At 57.9% G+C, this 11024-nt stretch overlaps 1 long non-coding RNA gene across 2 annotated transcripts in view; it reads left to right on the top strand.

Moving 5' to 3' along the window:
* LOC145534276 (uncharacterized) overlaps positions 1–8744 on the top strand; it is a 33818-nt gene extending 25074 nt beyond the window's left edge. For both annotated transcript variants that reach the window (XR_014074398.1, XR_014074399.1), the window contains exons 2-3: positions 4636–4829; positions 5457–8744. This is a non-coding gene — a long non-coding RNA (uncharacterized LOC145534276). The remainder of the gene's footprint in view (positions 1–4635; positions 4830–5456) is intronic.
* Positions 8745–11024: the final 2280 nt, after the last annotated feature.

Below are 11024 nucleotides of genomic sequence, written 5' to 3'. Positions count from 1 at the left end.
TCTCGGATCGCTAGAGAAGGCTTTCTCACCGAGGGCGCGCCGTCCCTCACCCCATCGTCTCTCCTTCGGGCCCACGGAGGCGCTCCACGAGCCGCCGATCCTCGACTGGGCGGGAGGGGTCTGCGGTACAGGTAAGCGGACGACCACACGGGAGCGTGTGCACGGTCGGGGCCGGAGCACGGCCCGTGCCTCCACGACGAGGCAGCACCTGCCCCCAACGGAAGAGGCGAGGGGAACAGGCACGCCTCTCTTCCCGTCTCGACCCCTCCCCCAACGAGAGCCACTCGCGGGACACACACACACCCCACCGCGGTGGGGGACCCGAGGAGGACGCCGGGTTAAGGGAAACGACACCACCGCTCGGCCTCAGGCACCTGAGGGGGCGACCTGGAGCGCTCCAGGGGCACCACCGAGGGTCAAACGAGGCACGCTCACCCACCCACGCGGGGCGCGCGGCGCAGCGGCGGGCACAGCCCTCCCCACCGCGGGGAGGGCCGCTCGCGGGACACGCGCCGAGAAGGCGAAGCGAGAGCGTCCGCTGTGTCCGAAGACCGACGGCCTCACTGACGCCCCGTGGAGGGGGGGCGGGCAGGAGACCGAGAGTCAGGGCCGGAGGCCGCACCCACCCTCCCGCCTTCCTCACCCTCCCCGACGGGCAGGGGGAAAGGCAGGCGAGGGGCCCCGTGGACAGACCGAGAAGACCGCACACGTTCACCAGGAACGCCCGTCCCTCGTCCGGCACGGCTTAGGCCCGGCCCGGGAGAGCACGACCACACCACATCGATCCGTTGAGCCGAGGGGGAGGGGGGAAGGCACGGTGAGGGCAGTCGCCGGAGGGGCCCGCTTTAAGCCTCACCGGCCGCCTCCCCCCGCCACACCTCACCTCACCTCAGGCGACAGCCGCCGACGACCCCAGGAGGAGGAGCTGCCTGACACGGGGCACGGAGCCTACAGAGCGGGGGTCGTCCCGGCCACCACCGGGCGCCCGCAGCGGGGGTCACACAGGGTAGAAGACCCACGGCGCCTCGCCCCGCCGCCCTCGGGTCGCCCAGAGACCGGAGGTGGCGCCACGGGTCGGGTCTGCCAGACACGCCACGCGGGAGCCGACGCACAGGCCCAGGCCGGCGGCCCAAAGGCCCAGAGCCCCGCGTGCGTCCAGAGGCCCAAAGTCCTCGGCGGCAGACGCCGAGAGAGACCGTGTCGGCACTTACCTGGTGGCAGAAAAGGCCCATTTCGGGCGACAAAATGACAGCGCCCGACAGCGGGGCCCACCCACGACTGGCAGGGAGGGACCTTGGCACCTTGGCACCGCCACCTGTCCCCAGCACTACCCCAGAAACACCAGGCCCGGAGCTGTCGGGGGTCATCTGGTCGACTGGGGGGGGGGAGGGGGGCGAAGGGGGCGCCCGGTGGGCGAAGTGGGGGCGCAGACGCCAAGGGGGAGGGAGCTGGCCGGAGACGCCCTCCCCCTTCGCCCGCACGGGTAGGTGTACCCGTCCGTCCGTCCGAGTCTCCGAGCGGGGGTTTGGCTTCGAGTTGCCAAAGAGAAAAACGAAGAGAGACCCGCCGGCGAGGCGCCTCCCACGAGACGAGCGGGCCCCAACGAGGGACCACGCCCGGGGCCCCAGACCGTCCTGTCCGGGGCACCCAGGACGGCTCGAGCCGGTCCCTGACCTCCTGGCCGTGATTCAGGGAGTTGGGGAGGGGTGAGAAAGCAAACCCTCCGGGGGTGGCAAACCCTCCTGAAAGGGCGGGAAAGCAAAAACCTCCTGAAGGGAGACGCAAACCCTTCTGAAAAGGCGAACAGCAAACCCTTTTTGAGGGCGGGAGCCAACCCTCCTGGCAGAAGAAGGCAAACCCTCCTGAGGGCGAAAAGCAAACCCTCCTGAGGGAGGCCCGGTCAGGCCACCCCAGAGCCCGGCTCTGGAGCGCCGCCGCCGCCGCGACGGCCACCCTCCTCAGAAACCTAGAGAACCAATCTCCGGCGACAGCAGGACGTCCCTAGGCCTCGGCGCCACCGCCACTGTCGCTGCCAGCAGAGCCGGTCTCTGAGAGCTGTGCCCTCGGGCCCGGCGGCTGAGTCACAACCCTCCTGAAGGTCGCCGAAGCTCCAGAGGGGAGGGACACTATAAAAGCGGCCGCCAGGTGGCTCCTGACAACCGGCTCCAATGTCCCGAGGACGGGTCGCTGTCGCCGGCCGCCGAGGACGCCACAGCGCCGGCCGCCCAAACGCCCGAGCTCGGCTCGGAGCCGCCGCCTCCGAGAGACGCGACGCGACGCGACCCCGGCCGCAGAGGAAGGGAGAGGAGCTGGGAAATAGCTCCCCAGGAGGCTGCCACGAAGGAGACGCGCTCCCCCCCCCACCCACGCGATTCCAGGCTGGTGGGCGGACATTCCACGGAGACGCCGGCGGGCGGCGGGGCTCGGGGCGGGGACGGCCGAGAGAGGGGCACCAGTGACATCCCGGGCTCCCCCGGGCCCCCTCCCCCGAAGGAGGGAGGGAGGGAGAGAGAGAAGGGAGGGAGGCAGGGAGGGAGGGACCGACCGGCAAAGCGAAACCAGGCAAGCGCTGCTCGGAGAACAAAGCAGGACTTCTCGAAAGCAGACACAGACACAGACACGCAAGCCCAGGAGCAAGAAAGGAAAAGAAGGAGACACTCGGACCCCCAACAAGAGAAAACGAAAGTCAACCTGTGTCGAGACCGTGATCAAGTCCAACGACAACAAACACAAGCATGCGCCGGTGGGCGGGGAAAGTGCGCTTGAGGTCAGGAGAACATGGATTTCAAAATAACTGGCCACAAACACCGGAAAGGAAAGGCGGCCGGGCGGCCGGGCCGGGCGGTCGGGTCTGGGGTGGGGTGGCAGGGCTGCTGGGGGCGGGGGTCGGTGGCGGGGGGGGTGGGGGTGGGGGGTGGGGGGTGGAGGAAACGGGAGCACCTAGAAAGAGGAGGAGACTGTCGGCCGTGCTGAGACACGGAGACATCACACGGCTGGGGACCCGTTCCTATCGTTTGCCCCGGGGTGTGAGAGAGACTTGGCCTCCCGTCTCCTGGGATTTCATCTCCCCAGCAACAACGGTCAGGCAAGCTGTCGGGTGTGTGTGTGCTGCGGGGGGTTGGGGGGTTGGGGGGCGGGGTGGGGAGAAAAAAGAAGACGCCTTTCAAGTGAAAGGAGGGAGCGTAAAGGTCACTGAACCCTCTGACAGCGGCCTTCCATTTTCCACACCAGTGACACGTTCTCCCAAGTCGCCCGGTTCCAGAAAACGCTTTTCGGAAACAGAATCCTCGGGGCCCGCGAACTCCTTAGGAATCCTCGGATGAGCTTCCGGGCCAGGCTATACCGTAGGCAGCGCGCTTCCCCTGAAGCCAAAGCCACGGGCTCCAGAGGGCCACGTCCAAGAAGCTGATCTGGTACGGAACCCGATGTCTTCTTCTCTAGGACACTTCTAGCAGCAGCAAGAGTGCCAGTTTGTGAGAATCGAAGGTGAAGCCGGCACGATGTAAACCCAGCGATGTGAGCGGTCAGAGGCCCATCTAGATTCGAACTCCAGTGCTGGAGGGAGGGGAGCAGTGGGGACAGGAGGGTGGCCTGCGAGTCCGCCGTCCTGTCCCCACTCCCCGTGTGAACATCCGCCCCGTGGAAGGTGTCGAGGAACCTCATGACCTGACCTACGGGGTGAACCGTCGCCAAAGACAAAGAATTCCTCCAGCCAGGCGTCGTCCGCAGCCACGAACCCCTTCCCTCCGTCGCCCGGCCTTTCAGAATGCCACGTGGAGCCCTCTCGAGACGTGTGGGGCTTGGAGGTATGGGCCCCCGAATTCTCCTCGCCCGGCCCTGCAAGAAACCATCCCGGGCCTGCCCCACATGAAGACTTCTCGGGCTTTTCGGTGGACCGGGCCTCCCAGGGTGCCCCTGCACCCGGCACCCTGCGACATCCCGAGAGATCCCACGGAGAAACGTCTCCGGCCACTCGCGCGGCATCTGCCTCGCTGGCGGGCGCCCCTTCCAACCTCCCCAGAGATACGTGAGCACGGACGCTTCTTCCCCATCTGGGTCCCCTCACAGGCTCTGTGAGTTCCTGCGGTTCCGCACGCCCTCGACTTGGCTGTGGTTCGGGGCTCTGTTCTGTTCTGTGTTTGCTCTCCGGCCCACGTGATCTCTCTGGCTAGGGCACCCAGGAAAAGCGAAAAGAAATCGAGTCCGTGTGAGTACTATTCAGGCATCAAGTGGGGATACCTACCAATGACCTCTAACGTGGATCCACCAAGATGGCGGCCGTGTGGGGTTCAGGAGGATCATTTTGCGTTTTCTGGGGGCGCTATTTGCTCTCAATGATTTCACGTGCCTTTTGGGCATGGCTCACGGAGATGGGACGTGAAGCAGCAGGGCAGCCACATCTGGCGTCTCGGCCTAGCTAGGGCGGCTCCACGAGTGACCTCTCGGAACCGGGGCTGAGACCGCCATCCCTCCCCGGGCCCCCCTCGGTGGCTGGGTGTGGGGGGGGGAGGGGGAGGTTTCGGAGGGGAGACGGGAGATCTGGGCTTGTGGTTGGGGGCGCGCGGGGCCACACGTGTCCTGTCATGATATTCCTGCAGCGCTCCAACGAGATAAATATTATTCTCTATTCTGCAGATGGCTATCTGTACCTGAATGGAAATGTATTAGACTCTTGAAATCCGAGCCTTGACGAGGGGTGCGCCCTGTACGTCTCGGGCTACAGGCAGCATACGGAAACTGAAGATATCAGGAATCACGTATAAAGGTTAAAGTCAAAGAAACGGACCTAGTTCAGGGGCAGACTTAGTCTTCCTCGCTGCAGCCTCAAGGTAAACGCTGGGGGTACCCAGTCTATTCTTGGGAAGATACAGTGTTTATTTTAACTGTTGCCAGCAACGCAGCTTCTCCTCTGCCGGAGGTGAAATTGAGATTTAGTTCTTGCAGCTAGTAGTTCTTTTTCAGAACATCTATCAGGAAGGATCCGAATAGCTTGTCATGTCCCTGAAAGTATACTAGAGAACATTTGGTTCAGTTCTCGTACCCAGAGACTGGGGAAATTAAGGTGGCACTAGAAATCGCACCTTTGGGTTATATAGTATCTTTGCTGGAAAACAGGCTGCTCTGAAACTCTAATTGTATCAAACAGTAGCAGGGATAAGAAGTGCATGATCCACAAGTTTCAGTAAAGCTGGCTCTCCCGCTCCTTAACATTATATACATTGTTAACAAAAGTTTAGAACTGGACACTTGATGGCAACAAAGAGGCATCCTGTTTGGCGTTTCTTCGGACTGCAGCCGGGAGAGGAGCAGAGCCGACTTGTTCAGTCCCCGGTCCCGCTACTCCTAGGCCTTTCCTCACACTTGATCTTGGATGCTCTGGGGGCAGGTTGTGTCTGCAACAAGCACTCGATGTGTCCGGAAGCACTGAATCCTCTGTTCATTGACTTTGTTCCCAGGACTGTCTCAGGAGGTGACGATGTTTTCCCATGGGGGAATCTGTGTCAGAGGCTTGCCAACCATACTTTCCACGTGGTTCATGAAAAGCTCGCCCGTCGCCGGTCACCTGTCAACTCACCATCCGTACGAGAGTCAGCACCAACACGCCCGGCAGAGCTGAGCGTCAAGAAGGGGTTGCGTGGAAAGAGATTTGTATGCTTGGTCCTGGTCCTGGTTATAGACAGAAAGTATCAAGGGGGAATAACTCCCAGAATAAGTAGGCTTGCCTGGAATGCGAAATAGTGAGAAGAGGCCTCGCGCTTGGAGGACGGGTCAGAGCTTTAGCCACGGGAGAGTGAAAAGGAAAGGCCCGGGAAAGGGCCGTGGGGCAGGGGACGGTCTGAGCCCAGCACCAGCGGTGAAGGACGAGGAGGCACCTTGAAAGAACGTGCTGTTCGGAGGTTTGTGGTAAGAGCACACCGGTGCTGCTAAAGATGAGGCTTGTGGAACCCAGATAGTAAGGAGGAGCCAGAAACAGGCCAGGAAGGATGAGAATCCCGTGTACTGAGGACCTGCACTTCACCAAGCCCACAGCAAAGGGTGCTGTCTAGATTCAAACCCAGTCACTTGCGCAAACGCCGCTCAGCCACCTCCTCATCTACAAGGCCGACAGATACTCGGTGCGTGAGGTGCGTGTACGTACAGTCTAGGTGGACGGCACTCACATATCAGGCAACCACACAGCTAATACATGCTTTGAAAGAACCAAGAGTGAGCTGATAGCTTTTTCTGGATCTGCCTATAAGCAAAGATACCGCTCGCTGCATACTGTGGATCTCGACTCCTGTCTCACGTCTCCATGAAGCCGTCAGAAAAGTACTGTTCGTGCTCCCTCTCAGGCCAGGAATGACACTTCAAGTGTAACGTGCTCACGAAGTCCTCAGAGATTCATGGATTTGAATCGAGAAATTCCACCTGGTCCTTTCGCTCCCGATCCACTCCTGCTCTCACCACTACTACCACACGGGTCAGACACGAGCGAGTTCCCCTGAATTAGCTTGCACACGTGGGGGTGGAGTTAGCTTTCGGCACACGGATATTTAGAAATTCCATGGCAGTAGGCCAGGTATTCACATTATGTATCGGATATTCGCCTAATTTGATAATAAGAGAGCCCGGGCCTCAGGCATAACTTCAGGCCGATTTTCCCTCCAACGGAAACAGCTCAGATGGGCTGGCAGCCCGAGAGAACGAGCAACTGCCACTAACAGACTGAGACACCTGTGGGCTCCCTCCATGGGGAGACCTTCTGCCAAGGCTTCTCCCTCAAGGGCCGTTACCCAGCCTGCGGGCATCAGCTGAGGAGAAGGGGAGGTGGGTGCCCCGGAAACCAGCCGCGCTCGAGTCAGTCTCCCAGGAGCTCTCGTTCCAGCTCTGGACGCTCACTCCCGGGCCCGGGTTCTCACTCCCGCTTTCAGATGGATCCCAGGCCCTTCTTCAGAGAAGTTCCTCCAGATGAGTCCCCAGCCACCAGTGGGCCTCATTCGACCTTGCGGGACCTCCCTCCCCTTCTGAAGCTAGGTTCCGTCTCTCTCTTCACAAAACTTTAAGTCCAAGATGGATTGTTAACAATGACTTGCCATTTCCTTTTGTTCTCACCATTATTCTGACTACTTGCATTTAATTCCGCTCACCTTCGGATTGCTTGTGACACTCCAGGCCACCGAAAAAAAGAGAGTTTCTGTTCTGGGCTCAAAGATCCTCAGGAGGCATTTGGGCCTCACTTTACCTCTGCTGGAGACAGGAAGGTGGCAGGTGACCGGGACCTGCCAAGAGCAGAGCAGAAGCTGTGCCCCTGAGCAGTGGTGCCTGGCTCTCTCTCATTGGTCGCAGAGGGTCTGCAAGATTCGAGGGGGTTCCTGACGGCCCCACCATGCTGGTGAGCCGTGTCGTCTCATCTCATCGGGAATCTGACCCCGCATCGGCAAGCGTAGCCATGTGCCCTCACCCTGAGTCTCTAAACCCTTCCCAGACCATCACTCGGCCCGCCTTCTCCTCTCAGGCAGAATGAACCTGGGCTTCTCTCCTGGGACAGGTCATTCTGTGTCATGGGATGTCCTCTTTACTCCTATTGCCGGCAACAGGAGTATTGATGTGCTGCTCATAGGTCAGAGACTCCTCATTCGTATTACCCAGAGGCTTTTCTTCAGTCAGTAAATTTTGTTCCTTTGAAGTCAAAGGGATTGCATTGCCTTTGAAGACTATCATTTCTGACCTAGTCGCAAACCGTCTCTTTTGAGGAACTTCCTTAGGGTTCCAGGGATTAAGACAGTTTGCTTCCATTGCAAAGGGCACAGATTCTTTCCTCGATTGCAGGATCTAGATCTCCCGTGCCTCACACTGTAGCCAAAAAGGTATATTTTAAATATAAGAGGGCCAAGCATAAACCTACTACTTTCCCTTTCCATTATTATGATAATAATCTAGTTCTCTTCAAGGCAACACAAATGTTTCTTACTAACTAGAAGGATCATGTCGCGGAAATTATAAAGAGAAAAACAGGGAATTACTTCATGGTATCTCACTACATCCGTCTCTGATCCAACGTACGAAAAATCAAGGAAGTCCACGTAAAGTATCATCTTTAAATAGAGCTCTCCACTTTGAGAGAATAGAACTAAACTCATTAAAACTAAGTTTTCCAGTATGTGGCTGCTTTGAAATCTTGCATCCAACCGACAATTCTGGAACCTATGATAATTCAGAATTGAGTAACCGATGACACAAACACTCTACTAGTCAGGGGGACGTTTTGGATCGCCTGAGTTCTAGGTTCTCAATGTTATCAAGCCAGACACAATCTTCACGGTTTTTCATAGATCCTGTAATATCTTTTTTAAAATTTCAACTTTTTTGAGGTACAATTGACATATAAAATTGCAAGAAATTGAAATATGACTGTGGTGATTTCACGTGTTTACGATGTGAAAGGATTCCTCATCCAGTTAATTCATATCACCTCACATATTTCACCTTCTTTTTTTTTTCTTCCCTCCATCTTTCCCACTTAGATTTTATCTTCATAAGATTTCATTTATACAAAACATGTCAAAAAGATTGCCGTGTTTTACATTAGATCCTCAGACTCTATTCATCTTATAGCTGAACATTTGTTCCCTTTTACCAACCTCTCCCCATAGCCCTAGTAACCACTTTTCTACTCTCTGTATGAGTTTTACTTTTTCCGGGAGGCACTGTCAGAGCCAGTCCTGAAATTTCCTCCAATTACAATTCTTCTCTCAGAGTCATCAGTCCATTTTGTGTTATCTTTCATGTTTTACAAAATTACTCCTAACCAGCAATGGAGCAGGTGTGGCAGGCAATGAGCCAAGAAGATTTACAGGGTGGCATCCACTTACTGTGGGAATTAACCATGGCATTGATCAGTCTATCAACCTAGAAAGAGATAACTGGACATTGCACAAAAATTTGCTTATTTCTTTGTAGAAGTTTGGCATTAAACTAAACCCTTAGTTTGGGATGGGATGGGGTGGGGTGGGGTGGGGTGGGGTGGGGTGGGGGGGTGGGGGGTGGAGGAAACGGGAGCACCTAGAAAGAGGAGGAGACTGTCGGCCGTGCTGAGACACGGAGACATCACACGGCTGGGGACCCGTTCCTATCGTTTGCCCCGGGGTGTGAGAGAGACTTGGCCTCCCGTCTCCTGGGATTTCATCTCCCCAGCAACAACGGTCAGGCAAGCTGTCGGGTGTGTGTGTGCTGCGGGGGGTTGGGGGGTTGGGGGGCGGGGTGGGGAGAAAAAAGAAGACGCCTTTCAAGTGAAAGGAGGGAGCGTAAAGGTCACTGAACCCTCTGACAGCGGCCTTCCATTTTCCACACCAGTGACACGTTCTCCCAAGTCGCCCGGTTCCAGAAAACGCTTTTCGGAAACAGAATCCTCGGGGCCCGCGAACTCCTTAGGAATCCTCGGATGAGCTTCCGGGCCAGGCTATACCGTAGGCAGCGCGCTTCCCCTGAAGCCAAAGCCACGGGCTCCAGAGGGCCACGTCCAAGAAGCTGATCTGGTACGGAACCCGATGTCTTCTTCTCTAGGACACTTCTAGCAGCAGCAAGAGTGCCAGTTTGTGAGAATCGAAGGTGAAGCCGGCACGATGTAAACCCAGCGATGTGTGCGGTCAGAGGCCCATCTAGATTCGAACTCCAGTGCTGGAGGGAGGGGAGCAGTGGGGACAGGAGGGTCGCCTGCGAGTCCGCCGTCCCGTCCCCACTCCTCCTGTGAACATCCGCCCCGTGGAAGGTGTCGAGGAACCTCATGACCTGACCTGCGGGGTGAACCGTCGCCAAAGACAAAGAATTCCTCCAGCCAGGCGTTGTCCGCAGCCACGAACCCCTTCCCTCCGTCGCCCGGCCTTTCAGAATGCCACGTGGAACCCTCTCGAGACGTGTGGGGCTTGGAGGTATGGGCCCCCGAATTCTCCTCGCCCGGCCCTGCAAGAAACCATTCCGTGCCTGCCCCACATGAAGACTTCTCGGGCTTTTCGGTGGACCGGGCCTCCCAGGGTGCCCCTGCACCCGGCACCCTGCGACACCCCGAGAGATCCCACGGAGAAACGTCTCCGGCCACTCGCGCGGCACCTGCCTCGCTGGCGGGCGCCCCTTCCAACCTCCCCAGAGATACGTGAGCACGGACGCTTCTTCCCCATCTGGGTCCCCTCACAGGCTCTGTGAGTTCCTGCGGTTCCGCACGCCCTCGACTTGGCTGTGGTTCGGGGCTCTGTTCTGTTCTGTGTTTGCTCTCCGGCCCACGTGATCTCTCTGGCTAGGGCACCCAGGAAAAGCGAAAAGAAATCGAGTCCGTGTGAGTACTATTCAGGCATCAAGTGGGGATACCTACCAACGACCTCTAACGTGGATCCACCAAGATGGCGGCCGTGTGGGGTTCAGGAGGATCATTTTGCGTTTTCTGGGGGCGCTGTTTGCTCTCAATGATTTCACGTGCCTTTTGGGCATGGCTCACGGAGATGGACGTGAAGCAGCAGGGCAGCCACATCTGGCGTCTCGGCCTAGCTAGGGCGGCTCCACGAGTGACCTCTCGGAACCGGGGCTGAGACCGCCATCCCTCCCCGGGCCCCCCTCGGTGGCTGGGTATGGGGGGGAGGAGGGGGAGGTTTCGGAGGGGAGACGGGAGATCTGGGCTTGTGGTTGGGGGCGCGCGGGGCCACACGTGTCCTGTCATGATATTCCTGTAACGCTCCAACGAGATACGTATTATTCTCTATTCTGCAGATTGCTATCTGTATCTGAATGGAAATGTATTAGACTCTTGAAATCTGAGCCTTGACGAGGGGTGCGCCCTGTACGTCTCGGGCTACAGGCAGCATACGGAAACTGAAGATATCAGGAATCACGTATAAAGGTTCAAGTCAAAGAAACGGACCTAGTTCAGTGGCAGACTTAGTCTTCCTCGCTGCAGCCTCAAGGTAAATGCTGGGGGTACCCAGTCTATTCTTGGGAAGATACAGTGTTTATCTTAACTGTTGCCAGCAGCGCAGCTTCTCCTCTACCGGAGT

This window comes from Giraffa tippelskirchi, chromosome 14 (assembly GCF_054371585.1).
Source record: "Giraffa tippelskirchi isolate mGirTip1 chromosome 14, T2T-mGirTip1v1.2.pri, whole genome shotgun sequence".
Classification (NCBI taxonomy): Eukaryota; Metazoa; Chordata; class Mammalia; order Artiodactyla; family Giraffidae; genus Giraffa; species Giraffa tippelskirchi.
The sequence above is the reverse complement of the archived record's forward strand: the minus strand, read 5'-3'. Positions and strand labels throughout refer to the sequence as shown.